Below are 14,408 nucleotides of genomic sequence, written 5' to 3'. Positions count from 1 at the left end.
GTAATCTCTGTGTAAGAAACAGTGAGGTGATATTACATCTGGATTTTTCTGTTTGCTGAGTGCCGCCAAGCCTCTCAGATTCCCGATCATCCACGGTGCTCCATCCGTACAAATTCCAATACAAGAATCCCATGAAATCTCAACTTTTTCCAAATACTCAGACAAGGTTTGGAAAATATTTTGTCCTCTGGCGTGTTTTTCAAGTTCCTTGCAAAATAGAAACTGTGTGATTATTTCATCATTGTGAATGAGTCTGATATAGGCAGGAAACTGTGCTTTTCCACTAATGTCAATTGATTCACCAACTTGAATGGCAAATTGAGAATACTTCATACTTTGGGAAACATGCTTCTCAATATTAGCTGACGTATCGAACTATTCTTCTGTGAATTGTATTATCAGAGAAAGGAATTTCCATAACTTCTCGCTCAGTATCATCACCAAACAAAGTTTTCACAATCAAACTGCAGGGAGGCTGAACCAATTTTCCAGTTATTGTGTGTGGTTTTGTTTGTTGAACAATCGATTCAGCCACTTGGTAAAATACAATCTGCATCTTATCTGAGATTGTCATTCGTTTCTCGAAATATGATCATTGGCATTTCTGCTGTTCCACAAGCCTTGCAAAATATTGAACATCCTTGTTTGACAGATTTCCATGTTTTGAGGGCAGATGTCTTTTCATCTTGTTTGGGACCATGTTGGAATTGGAAAGCTTCTCAGCACAGATCAGACACACAGGCCAAGGTTCACTTTCATCTCCAGTCCATGTGAAACCGAGACTCAGATAACTATCCATATATTGCCGACAAACTTTCTTTTTTGGGGGTTTGCTTGGGTCCGCTATTGGTGTAGAATTAAACGACTCTTCTTCAGCACTCTGTTCGAATGGCAAATCTGGATCACAATGTGGACTCGGATTATCCTCAGCATCACTTGATGCTTTTGCTCTCACTTTGGAAAAATATCTATCCATAATCTGTAAATAAAAAAAATTATTTTAACCGTAATACTAAATATAAATCTTACAAATAAATGCGATAATGACACGCTATACTATACCAAACTGCAAAGAGAGCCCTGTATAACTGAAGCCTAACCTCACGACTTTTGTATTCAGTCTCCCTCAAGATAAACAGAAACATTCTGTTAGTGTTTCTGATTGTTTGCTGTACCTGCATACTAGCCTTTTGTGATTCATGCACTAGAACATCAGACACCTTTGCATCTCAGAGCTTTTCAATCTCTCACCATTTAAATAAAAAGGCTTCTGTTTTATTTTTCCTGCCAAAATGGACCATTTCACATTTTCCGCCCTTAGACTCCATTTGTCAGATCTTTTGCCAACTCACTTAACCTATCTATAATCCTTTGTACCCTCTTTATGTTCTCTTCACAACTTATTTTCCTACCTATCCTTATGTCATCAACAAATTTAGCAAACATACATTTGGTTCATTTCATCCAAGTAATTTAAAGTAAAGTATATTTATTGGTCACAAGTAAGTCTTACATTAACACTGCAATGAAGTTACTATGAAATTCCCCAAGCCGCCACCTGTTTGGGTCATTGCACAAAACCAGCACATCTTTCAGACTGTGGGAGGAAATCGGAGCACCCGGAGGAAACCCACGCAGACACAGGGAGAACATGCAGACTCCACACAGACAGTGACCCAAGCTGGGAATCGAACTCAGGTCCCTGGTACTGTGAGACAGCAGTGCTAACCATTGTGCTATTGTGCTGCCTGTTGATATAAACTGTAAAAGTTGAGGCCCCAGCCTTGATTCCTGTGGCACACCATCTCTTACATTTTGCCAACCAGTAAAAGACCCCTTCATGCATATCCTCTGTTTCTTGTTTGCTAGCCAAATGTTCTGTCCACACCAATACAATACCTCCTGCACCATGAGCTTTACTTTCCACAATAACCTTGGATGTGGCACCTTATCAAATGCCTTCTGGAAATCTAAGTACAATATAGAAGGTGGCACACTGGGTCTAAAATTGGCTCAGTGACAGGAAACAATGATTGATGGATGTTCTTGCCAAAGGGAAATGCTTTCCTGTGGTATCCCATAGTGCCAAGTCTTTGAATGATTTAATGTGGGAGGCATGATTGGGAAATTTACAGATGACACAGCAAATTGACCATGCAGTCCATTGTGAAGAGGAAAGCTGTCAACTCCAGAATGATATTGATAATTTGGTTGAGTGGACAGAGAAGTGGCAAATGGAATTAAATCAGAAAAGTGTGAAGTACTGTATTTGTGAGGGCAAACAAAGCAATGGAATGCTCAATAAATGGGGACACATTGAGAGGGGTTGAGGAAGTGGAAGCCCTTGGAATGAATGAGGTCCTTGAAGTAGCAAGACAGGTGGACAAGGTGGTCAAGAAAGCGTGTGGAATGCTTTTCTTTATTCGGAGAGGTGTTGAATGCAAAAGCAAGGATATAATGATGGAACTGTATGAATTGCTTGTTCGGCCCCAGCAGGAACTTTGTGCACAATCCTGGTCATCACATTACAGGAAGGACACAATTGCTCTGGAGGGGGATACAGAGGGGATTTGCAAGAATGTTGCCAGGGCTTGAAAATTGCAGCCATGAGGAAAGATCGGATAGGCTAGGGTTGTTTTCCTTCGACCAAAGGAGGCTGAGGGGTGACCTGATTGAGATGTACAAAATTAGGGGGGCCCTAGAGATGGTATATAGGGAAGACTTGTTTCCCCGAGCTAAAGGGTCAATTACCAGTGGAGATAGATTTAAGGTGACTGGTGGAAGGATTAGAAGGGACATGAGGAAAAACTTGCCAAATGACAGATGTTATGATAACTGGCCTATCGCTTTCTATCCCCCTTTTTGAATAAAGTTGTTACATTAATTATTTTCCAATCTAAGAGCCTTCCCAAAACCTACAAAATCTACATCAACTATTTCACCGACTACTTCTTTTAAGACCCTGGAATGGAGTCCATCGGAACCAGGAGACTTGTCAGCCCCCAGGTCTGACCAATAGGGGGGAGTGGGGCTGTGCCACTCAGTGTCTATGGGCACCAATCAGAGCCTTACAACTCTGCATTTGCTGATAGGCTGATTTGTACGACATCAGACTCTGATTGATTGAATCTCCTGCAAGGGAGGAAACACTCTGGGTCCGAACGTTAAAGCCTGTGTTGTGCGTGGATTGAGAGGTGATGAGGTAAGGTGTTCTACTTTTGTTAAAAAAGGCAGGGGCCAGCAGGTTTCTCAGCTCAGGGCAGGCCGGCCAGCAACAGCCAGGTGAAGCGCCGGGCAAACTCACGAGCCAAGGTGAGCCAACCAGTCAGCAGCTGCCGAATAGTGAGGGGATCAGACAAGGGGCAACTCAGACCAGCCAGGACTGAGGGCAGACCAGTCAACAACAAGGAGGCACCGTATCCAACAACAGGAGGTGATGAGTGACTCAGGATGTTGCCTTGAAGACTCCAGATGAACGAGGTGAGTGAGATTGTGAGAATGGGGGATTGCGAGGGATGACAGGAGACTGTGAGGGGTGGTGGGGGGGTGGGGGGGGGTTAGCTAGGGTTGCAGGGAGGGAGAGTTTGTGAGAGGGATAGGGGAGAAGAGTAGGGTGAGAGTCACAGCTTCATAGAGCTTGAATTAATGTGGGATTGGCTGTGCAATAAGCTGCTCCAGTTCATTCAAATCAAAATCAGTTTCTTGAGCAATATGAAATGACACTATCAATCTGCCTGACAAAAACACTCATCCAACGTCAGTCAGAGCCTACCGGAGAAAGGAGTAAAGGGAAAAAACTACACACAAAACAATATCATACTTTCTCCAATACCAGGAAGCAGAAGCAGTTTTTACTAACATAGAGGTAGCTATGTTTGTATTGTTGGATATTAGAAATAAGGTATAGATTTAACAGTTTAATCTAGTGTGTCTCTGTAAGAAAGGGTAAATCTCTCATTAGATTCATATTAAACAATGGTGTTAGCAGATATGAGAGATTTAGTTTAATTTTAGACTGGGCTTGCATTGTGTAGAGTTTACAATGTGAAAAGCAAACAAGGTTTTAAAGAAAGATGGGGCTGTATTTAGCAATGAGGGGCCACCTTTAGGTTAAGAAGGAGTTTTGAATTTAATTTTAATTGGACCCAAGACAGTTGGAGCTCGGCACTGAGCGAGAAGGCAGCTCTCGCAGTTTGGCCGAAAGCAGAAGCAATACAATCGTGTAATGGACAAGAAAACCAGTCCCATGAAATGAATTTGATTTGATTTGGTTTATTATTGTCACATGTATTAGCATACAGTGAAAAGTATTGTTTCTTGTGCGCTATTTAGACAAAACATACTGTTCATAGAGGAGGAAAGGAGAGAGTGCAGAATGTAGTGTTACAGTCATAGCTAGGGTGTAGAGAAAGATCAACCTAATGCAAGGTAGGTCCATACAAAAGTCTGACAGCAGCAGGGAAGAAGCTGTTCTTGAGTCAGTTGGTACGTGACCTCAGACTTTTGTATCTTTTTCCCAAAGGAAGAAAATGGAAGCGAGAATGTCCCGGGTGTGTGGTGTCTTTAATTATGCTGGCTGCTTTGCCAAGGCAGAGGGAAGTGTAGACAGAGTCAATGGACGGGAAGCTGGTTTTGAGAGAAAGAACAACTAGTTGTAGAAACCAGGGAATGAAAAGACAAGTTCTAGGAAGATTGAAGTTAAAGGAATAAAACAAACTGGAGTTTAAACGAGATAGTGTTCATTGAGTTAAAGACAGAGGTGACAATTGCAGACATGGTGAAGTTGGCTGGAGAGAAGGCAGAAATCTGAAGCAATCCTAATGTTGGTGACCTTGGGTTTCCTCCAGGTGCTCAGGTTTCTTCCCACAGTCTGAAAGACGTGCTGGTTAGGTGCATAGGCCATACTAAGTTCTCCCTCTGTGTATCTGAACAGGCGATGGAGTCTGGCGACTAGGGGATTTTCACAGTAATTTCATTGCGGTGACTTGTCACGCTAAAAAATAAACTTGAACTCAGTAGAGCCTGTGAAGCAATAGTGTTCCATTGGTATCTGGGTATCTGAGAGATTGTGTGGAAACTTGAATGCATGTGGCAATTCAAGATGAATGAATGCTGAAAGAAGAGTTGAAAATCCTGGAAGTGGATCCTTCTCGAAAACAGCTGAGAGAAAGTGAAGTTTTGAAGAAAGATTCTAAGACACGTCTTTTTGAGAGTGGAGTTTGGAAACACTAATCTGAAAACTGGAGTTCAGAGAGGCCAGTTGGTCACCATGGTAAACACAGCAGGTAGATCTTTTAAAGAATGGCTTGAGGATCAGAGGCAAGCCAAATGAAGAGTGGGATTTAGGAGAATGACTAATCAGGATTTCAGCAATAGATGTGCTCAGGTATCATAGAAAGAAATCATGGAAACGCGACAGTGCACAAAGAGGCCATTTGGCCCATCGAGGCTGCACTGACCACAATCCCACCCAGGCCCTACCCCTTATCACTACATATTTACCTGCTAACCCCTCTAACCTACACACCTCAGGACACTAAGGGGCAATTTTAGCATGGCCAATCAACCTAACCCGCACATCTTTAAGCTGTGGGAGGAAACTGAAGCACCTGGAGGAAACCCATGCAGGCATGAGGAGAATGTGCAAGCTCCACACAGACAGTGACCCAAGCCTGGAATCGAACCCAGGTCCCCAGAGTTGTGAAGCAGCAGTGCTAACCACTGTGCTACTGTGTCGCGCTGAGTCCACTGTTATTTGTCATTTATATTAATGATTTGGATGAGAATATAGGGGGCATGGTGAGTAAGTTTGCAGATGACACCCAGATTGGTGGCATAGTGGACAGTGAAGAAAGTTATCTCAGATTGCAATGGGATTTTGATCAATTGGGCCAGTGGGCTGATGAATGGCATGGTATGGGTGACAGTGATGATGTTACACAGTTTGAAGCAGGTTAATCTTTGTCATGAAGAGGAAATAGGAATGCCGAGTTTACAAAAAAACCTGTTTCAGTCTGAGACAATAGTCTGGAAGGGGAATGGAATCAGTGGCAGAGTTTATGGGAGTGGTTGACACAAGTGGTTTGGATCTTCCCAATACTTAAGAGCAGAAAATTGCAATTCATCCAGAACTGGATATCAGAAAAGTAGCCTGAAAATACCCAAGCAGTGGAAGCTTCAAGAGGTACAATTGGATGGTGCCAGCACACATGTGGAAGCTGATTTCATGTCTGTTGGTCATGTTGTCAAGAAGCAATATGTAGACAAGGAAGAGAAGAGGCTTGGGATGGATCCTCAGAGAATTCCATAAGTGACATTGTAGGAAAAAATGTGTTGGTTGTGATCAAATCACTCAGTGATGGCAATCCCCACTGAACAAGAGACTGGAGGAGAAACATTAGAGCAGCATGATACAGTCAACTGCATACCAATAAAGAACCAACGCAGAGGGGGAGGGATTCTTCTATTGTCGCTGGGTCAAAATCCTGGAACTTCCTTCTGAACTGCAATCTGGATGTATTCACACCGCATAGACCCAAGAAGATGGCTCACCACTACCTTCTCAGGGGCAACTAATGATAGGCAATAAATAGTGGCAAAGTCAACGACATCCCGAGGATTGTAAAGGGTTGTTTTACAAATTGGAGGCCTGCGACCAGCGGTGTGCCTCAGGGATCAGTGCTGGGTCCACTGTTATTTGTCATTTATATTAACGATTTGGATGAGAATATCAGAGGCATGGTTAGTAAGTTTGCAGATGACACCAAGATTGGTGGCATAGTGGACAGTGAAGAAAGTTATTGCCGATTGCAACAGGATCTTGATCAATTGGGCCAGTGAGCTGACGAATAGCAGATGGAGTTTAACTTAGATAAACACGAGGTGATGAATTTTGATAGATTGAACCAGGGCAGGACTTACTCAGTTAATGACAGGGTGTTGGAGAGAGCTACAGAATAAGAGATCTCGGGGTACATGCTGATAGCTCCTTGAAAGTGGAGTCACAGGTGGGCAGAGTGGTGAAGAAGGCATTTGGCATGCTTGGTTTCATCAGTCAGAACATTGAATACGGGAGTTGGGACGTCTTGTTGAAGTTGTACAAAGACATTGGTAAGGCTACACTTGGAATACTGTGTACAGGTCTGGTCACCCTATTATAATGTGGATATGCCGGCGTTGGACTGGGGTAAACACAGTAAAAAGTCTGACAACACCAGGTTTGAGTCCAACCGATTTATTTGATAGTAAACTCACTATCAAATAAATCGGTTGGACTTAAACCTGGTGTTGTCACCCTATTATAGAAAGGATATTATTAAACTAGAAAGGGTGCAGAAAAGATTTACTAGGATGCTACCAGGACTTGATGGTTTGAGTTATAAGGAGAGGCTGGATAGACTGGGACTTTTTTCTCTGGAGTGTAGGAGGCTGAGGGGTGATCTTATAGAGGTCTATAAAATAATGAGAGTCACAGATCAGCTAGATAGTCAATATCTTTTCCCAAATGTGGGATTTAAGGTGAGAGGGGAGAGATACAAAAGTGTTCAGAAGGGAAATCTTTTCCCACAGAGGGTGGTGAGTGTCTGGAACAAGCTGCCAGAGGTAGTAGTTGAGGTAGGTACAATTTTGTCCTTTAAAAAGTGTTTAGATAGTTACATGGGTAAGATGGGCATGGAGGGATATGGGCCAAATGCCGGTAATTAGGACTAGCTTTGGGGTTTTAAAACAAAGGGCGGAATGGACAAGTTGGGCTGAGGGACCTGTTTCCATGCTGTAAACTTCTATGACTCTATAACCCACATCCTGTGAAAAAATGCATTTTAAGAAAGTCCTGCTGATCCTCTGGACTCTTGTATATCTCCAATTTTATTTACTCCATCCTTGGCAGGCCTGCCTTCAGCTACCATGCCCAAATCTCTGGAGTTCTGTTCCTAATCTCTTCTGTCTCTCTACCTCTCCTGCCTCCTTTAACAATTTACTATGCTTTAGGTCACCTGTCCTAGAAAAAAGTGACATCTACCATTGAAAGAATTATCTGTGGCTTGGGATAATTTATTTTGTTAATGCTCTTGTGAAGCATCTTGGGATGGTTTACTGGTTGGAAGATGCTATGTAACTGCTGTAAGCTCCAGTTCCTTGTGATATAAATTCAGATCTGCTGCAGATATCTACTTGGGTTCAATTGTGTCAGTTTTTCCCTAATTTCCTACAGCCTCATGCTTCTTCCTGGTGGTGACTTAAGCAGCCTGATTATTACTAATGTTATAACTGGGAATGGAAGTTTAACATCTCCCTTGTGTGCTGGACTAGATCTTAATGGCCGGACTCCTTCAATCTCTCTGAAGGCAGGCAAAATGAATGCTAAGTGAGATGACATTTCGGAAACTGCTTTATTCTACAGAACACTAAACACTGAGTACAAAAAACTGAGTACGATGATAGAAGCTTGATACAAATGATGGTTTGGGTCTGATTACAAAAAGAAATTTGTCACACCCACCGTGATGAACTTGATTTTTTCAAAAACATGTTTTTTTTTCATTAAATTTGTTGAGGTACATTACAATACAATTGTAAATGTGGCAATTCATGAAGTGCATCATAGATCAATTGATTACATGCAGTACGTGGCACTTGAGGATGCTTCACACCAAGTCTACCACAGACTGCATCTGTGTTTATATTGCTTTTCACTTAACACAAGCTCTCTTACCAGGGAAAGGATTCTCCCCTTACAGCCGACAGCTGCCAGATTGACCTTTTGGAGTCAGCATCCTAATTTTTTTTTAACACTTTCCTCCCTAACTCAGAGATCCAAAGAGTTGTTGGGCTGGACTTTACGGCCACGTTTGCTCCAAGACAGGAAAATCCCACCTGAGGTCGACAGACCTTTGCATGGTCCGTGTCCCGCCTGCGATGATGCCCGTGGCTGGCAGGACAGGAAAATTCTGCCCAACTCTAAAATACTCTCCTCAATGACCAGACATTGAAAATTAATTGACCACTGCTGGGGATCTATGTGTAACAAATGATCATCCTGCATTTTAAATACCTGTCCTCTGCTGAGGCGTCTGCCATCCATTTTGGGCAGTTGGTAAAATTATTATTTTTAGATAAGTTTTGCTAAAAACAAAACTCATATTAAAAACCGCCTGTGTTTACATTTTAAGGAGCCTCAGTCTGGCCACATGTGACTTCACACATCATGTGGTGGAACTTTAATGCCCTCGGAATAAAATGTATGACTTGCCATTGATGCCCACAACCCAAGAAGGAACAAATACAAAAGTGCAGGGATATCGGGAACAGGAGTCGGGCGTTTTGATCCTTGAGTCTGTAATTAGGTCAGTGCTGATCAGTTCATTTTCACGTTCATTGTGACGGGTGCCAGAGGGACATACCTACCATTGTAATTGGCCCTCACGAGTTGTTAACTACTCAGTAGAAGAAAGAGGAAAAACAGTGAGAAAAAGGAACAAAATTAGAAAATATTGGCAGAACGAAGAAAGAAATTAGGTTGGAAATAAAGAAGAAACATGCAAGCTTTTTTCGATATTGTTTAGTATTAGAATGACTGAAGACAGCTGACAGGCATTAACCTTGGTCTTGACTTTTGACAATCTTGACTCTTGCCTCATTTCGAAGGTTGTGAGTTCAAGCCCCATTCCAATAATTTAAGCATTTAACGTCAGCAACTTTCTCAACAACTCACAGTGATTTTTCCAGCAAAATACAGTGAGCGCATAATACAAATGATCACTTGTACTAGGGCAGTCTCCAGATGTGATCACCAGAAGAACCCTCTTCAGAAGTAACGGTGTCATTATATGCAGGCATTTTAAAATACATTCATAGTTGTAATGTTGGAAATATGGCAACCAGTACCCTGGAGTTTTCAGATTATGATAAGAAGATTCACAACACCAGGTTAAAGTCCAACAGGTTTATTTGGTATCACGAGCTTTCAGAGCTCTGCTTCTTCATCAGATGAGTGGAGAGTCAGGTTCCCCTCCCCTTAAAAACATCTATAGTGTTCAATCCAACCAAGTGGGACTAAAGCTATTTAAGATAATAAAAAGCTTACATAAAATGACATTGAATTACGTAGAAAATAAAGCATCGGAACAGGCCATTCTCCAGAATAAAGTCATGCCCACCTCCTTCAGTCTTTCTTCATCTAACTCTGTCAGCATCATTTTCTTCTCCTTCACGTGCTAATCTAGCCTCCCCTTAAATATATCTATAATATTCAATCCAACCAAGTAGGACTAACGCTATTTTAAGACTGGGATTGTGCAATGAGCCAGGTTTTAAATAGTAATCTCAAAGTAAAAGAACCTCTGGGAAAAGTAATCATAACACAATTTAATTCTATAATAAGTTTGAAAATGACACACTGCAGTCCCAAACAAAAAATCAGCTTCAACACAGCTAATTATATAGGTCTAAGGGAAGAGCTGGCTCAGGTTGATTGGGTAAATAGACTAAAAGGAAAGCAATGATTAAACAGTGTGAAACTTTTATAAAAACAACTCAAAATGTTCAATGAAAACACACCATGTTAAAAAACAAAAACTCAGCAAGAAAAATCCACCCGTATCTTCCGAGGCAGTTAAAGATAGTGCCAGATTAAAAGAAGAGGCTTGTGATTTGGTACAAAGTAATGAACCTGAGGATTGGGAATGTTTTGGAAACTTTCGAAGAACAACCGTAAAGTTGATAAAAAATTGTTTGTGAAAGTAAACGGGCCAGGAATATAAAATGTTTGTCAGAGCTTTTACAAATCTACAAAAGGTGAGTAGCTAAAATAAACATTGCTTCCTTAGAAGAAGAGGCAGGAGAAATGATTATGCAAAATGAGGAAATAGCAGAAATGTTGACAGATTTTTTGGGTTGGATTTTCCATTGCTGGTGGAAGAGAGGACAAGGTGAGTGAGCATTGGTGATCTCACTACCAGAGGTCATGATTGGATCGCAACGCTTCTGGAATATGACAGAATTTTCAAAGGAGAGGCAGGAAGTGGGTATCGTGAATCCACATGCCTCCAATGAACTGATTGTTCAGCTCACTGCTGAACTTATCAACAGACCTCAGAAAAACAGTTTGAAATTTTCAGACAAGAGACACGGGGAACATGCAGGGTGCAGCTGTTGTGAACATAATGAGGAGCCATGAGAGTTTATGGACAAGCTGGACAATGCACCTAAGAAGAATAATGCTCAGCTGTTCAACCAGTGGCATCGATTGCCTATACCGGAGCTGTGAGGCTTACATTTGTGAACAGGAAGTGGTAGCATACCTGACAGGGGCATAAGGCTTCTGACATCACTTGGAGACCGGAGGTTGCCAAAGGAAACCCTGCTGAACCAATCAGCACCAGCTGAAGGAGTTGAGATGGGAGCAGGATACTCTGGACACAGTAGTAAGGAGGAACTTCAGCAGATGCATCCTCATGGTAAGGAAGAGGCTGATGAGCACAGCAGAGGGCTGCAAGGGGAAGAAGGCACCATCCAACACATTGGGTGTTTCACCCAAGTGTCAGTTCCCTGAAAATGATAATTTGGGCTATTGGTTTTAGATGGTTCTGCTGTGGTCCACAATGACCTGAGGCCTCACGATCCACAGGAATCCTCATGATCCCTTACCTGCAGTCATCATGGTCACCATCAGCCTGAATTTACATGTGTTATAATTCAGATCAGAAACTCCGAAGTGTTTTATGAAGTCCACCTGGATCATAAGGCTTGCACTTTGAATTTGGATAGAGTAAGCATGACATGTTTCACTTCAGGCATGATTCAAATGACCCACTAGGGAGCTTTTTATCAAACAAAGTTGACTTTAGAGTATAGTTAACATGCATAGAAAGAAAATTAGCAATAACTTCCTTCAATTACAAACAAAACAAAACAACCATGATAATGCATAACCCTTAACAAATATATTTGAAATGTTCCAACCAAACAAAACTTCCTATAGACAAACCCTTTTTCACAGGTTTAACACAACAAGGACTAATACTCACGTGATACTGAAACTGAGTTCTTTGGTTGGAGAATTGCAACGCTGACTTCTCAGCCTTTTAACTTCTAGTGGCCCTCTGCATATTTCCAGAACAGTTTGAAGTCAGAACAGCTTTCCAGACTCCCAGGGAGAGACTCTGGTTAAGCCAGATTTTCTACTCCAGGTAGGCCTTGCTTTCAGTTAATCAGCAGAATTTCCAAAACCAGGCAAAAAGAGACATACTTCTTTTCAGCTTGATGTCCCTTCTAAAACTAAAACTACAACCCACCAAACAAAAAAATGAAACCTTAAATTCACGAGGAGGGAAAAAACACATGATTTGCCAACCAGTCTTCTGCTAATAATGCAGGGTCATAAAAAAATCCCGGAGTAAAAATAAACATGCCCATTTAAGTCATTGAAGAACGAAGGACTTACATAGATAGCCCGGTAACAATGAGAGCTGAAGCTGCGAGAGCTGCAGAAAACATGAATTAAAAAAAAAAAATTCTTAAAGGTACTCTAACATCACACTTGCTTCTGAGTCATTCCTAGAATCAGTGCAGACCCTGGTGTTATCCCACAGCTGGTGCTCAATACTTCATCAGGCAGGTAAGGCAATCTGAGTTCTGGAAGGTACGAGACAACATCCATTCTGAGGCTTATTACTCACTGCAGGTACAGACAGCAATAGTGCCTGAAGCCTGTGCTGGATTTCCTCATGTCCAGAGGTTCATTGATTGCACTCAGGCAGTCATCATGACCAGCCAGGTTCCTGAATAATAAAGTCTTCCCATGCATTGAATGTGCAGCTGATCTGTGACCATGCATTCTTGCAGGTGTGCATCTGCTTTCCAGGCAGCTGTCATGATTCCTTTCTCCTTCAAGAATTCCAGATGTTGTGGATAGCTGCTAGAGGATTAGAGTTATCTGTTAGTAGGATGGTAGCTCCCAATGCCCATCCAGCACCCAGAAATGGGTAGAGAGATGCTACAGAACCAGAGTAATCTCCTCACATTGAACCAACCATTGGCAGCTTGATGGTGTGCTTCTGTTGTTTGTTCCAGATGGGTATGCCCTTCAGTATAAGCCAGCCAGGCTGGTCATTTGTTGCACAGTACACAACTCTTCCTTGGAGAACAGAAAGGAGAAAGGAATTACAAAAGGTTCTGTATGCAGCCCAATCCATCACGCAAACCAACCTCCCATCCATTGACTCTGTCCTCACTTCCTGCTGCCTTGGCAAAGCAGCCAGCATAATTAAAGACCCCACACATCCTGAACATTCTCTCTTCCACCTTCTTCCTTCGGGAAAAGATACAAAAGTCTGAGGTCACGTACCGATGAACTCAAGAACAGCTTCTTTTCTGCTGCTGGCAGACTTTTGTATAGACTGACCTCACATTAAGTTGATCTTTCTCTACACCTTGGGTATAACTGTAACACTACATTCTGCACTCTCTCATTTCCTTCTCTATGAATGGTATGTTTTGTTTGTATAGCACGCAAGAAACAATACTTTTCACTGTATATAATACGTGACAATAATAAATCAAATCAAATCAAAGAAAAAGAGCAGATGATGGGTGTGCTGCAGATGTGCCTGGTGTCCAGGCATTGGAAGAAACCTACTAAAACAGCCTGAGGCTTCATAGCAATTAGCGGGCTGACATAGCCACAAGGGCCTGGCTGATTCAGCAATGTTTCACTTGATGTTTCTCAGCTCTGCTGACTGAGGAATATGTAACTCACCTCTTATCAGTGAGAGAAATAATACAGCAATTATCCAGCAAGCTCACAGGACCACCAGAATTGCTTCTCTCCCAAATTTTATGTACTTTTCTTGTTATCAGGGTTAGAAATAGCTTGTTTAGGGTGGAGAGGAGGACATTTGTGGAGAATGATTTTGAGGAGTGGGTGTGAGAGGGCAATAGGATAAGGATAAGTAGGAATGTTGCTTGTCCACTTGTGAATGATAGGCAGGGAGCGGGGAATGAGTGCAGTTGCAATGTGTGTGCGTGCTGAGGAGTGTTGTGCAAGAGAATGCTCGGAAAGTCTGAGTTTGGGTCTTGGAACTGTTACGTCATTTATCTTTACAGCACTCCCGAGATTTTTGGTGTACTGTCTCCAGGTTGGAGACACCACGCTCCTGTTGCTTACTCCCTTGAAGTTTACCATGCACGCCTATTGTTTTGAGGGGTTGGCCTCTTCCTACAATCCTTGGGAAACATCACCACACTGCAGTCCCCTTAGAACCTACAGCAGGTAAGAATATAAGGTTTGGGGTATAGCCTTCTTGTGTCTTCTCTCCATTCCTGTGCTTGCTGAAGTCTCGGAGATCCATGTTCAGTTGAGCCTTCAACCCTTGCAGGGGTCCATTTAATTAGAAATCTTGCCTTTGACA

This window comes from Carcharhinus amblyrhynchos, chromosome 22, assembly GCF_965287045.1.
Source record: "Carcharhinus amblyrhynchos chromosome 22, sCarAmb.v2.hapA, whole genome shotgun sequence".
In the NCBI taxonomy this organism is placed as follows: Eukaryota; Metazoa; Chordata; class Chondrichthyes; order Carcharhiniformes; family Carcharhinidae; genus Carcharhinus; species Carcharhinus amblyrhynchos.
This window is presented reverse-complemented; position numbering follows the sequence as displayed.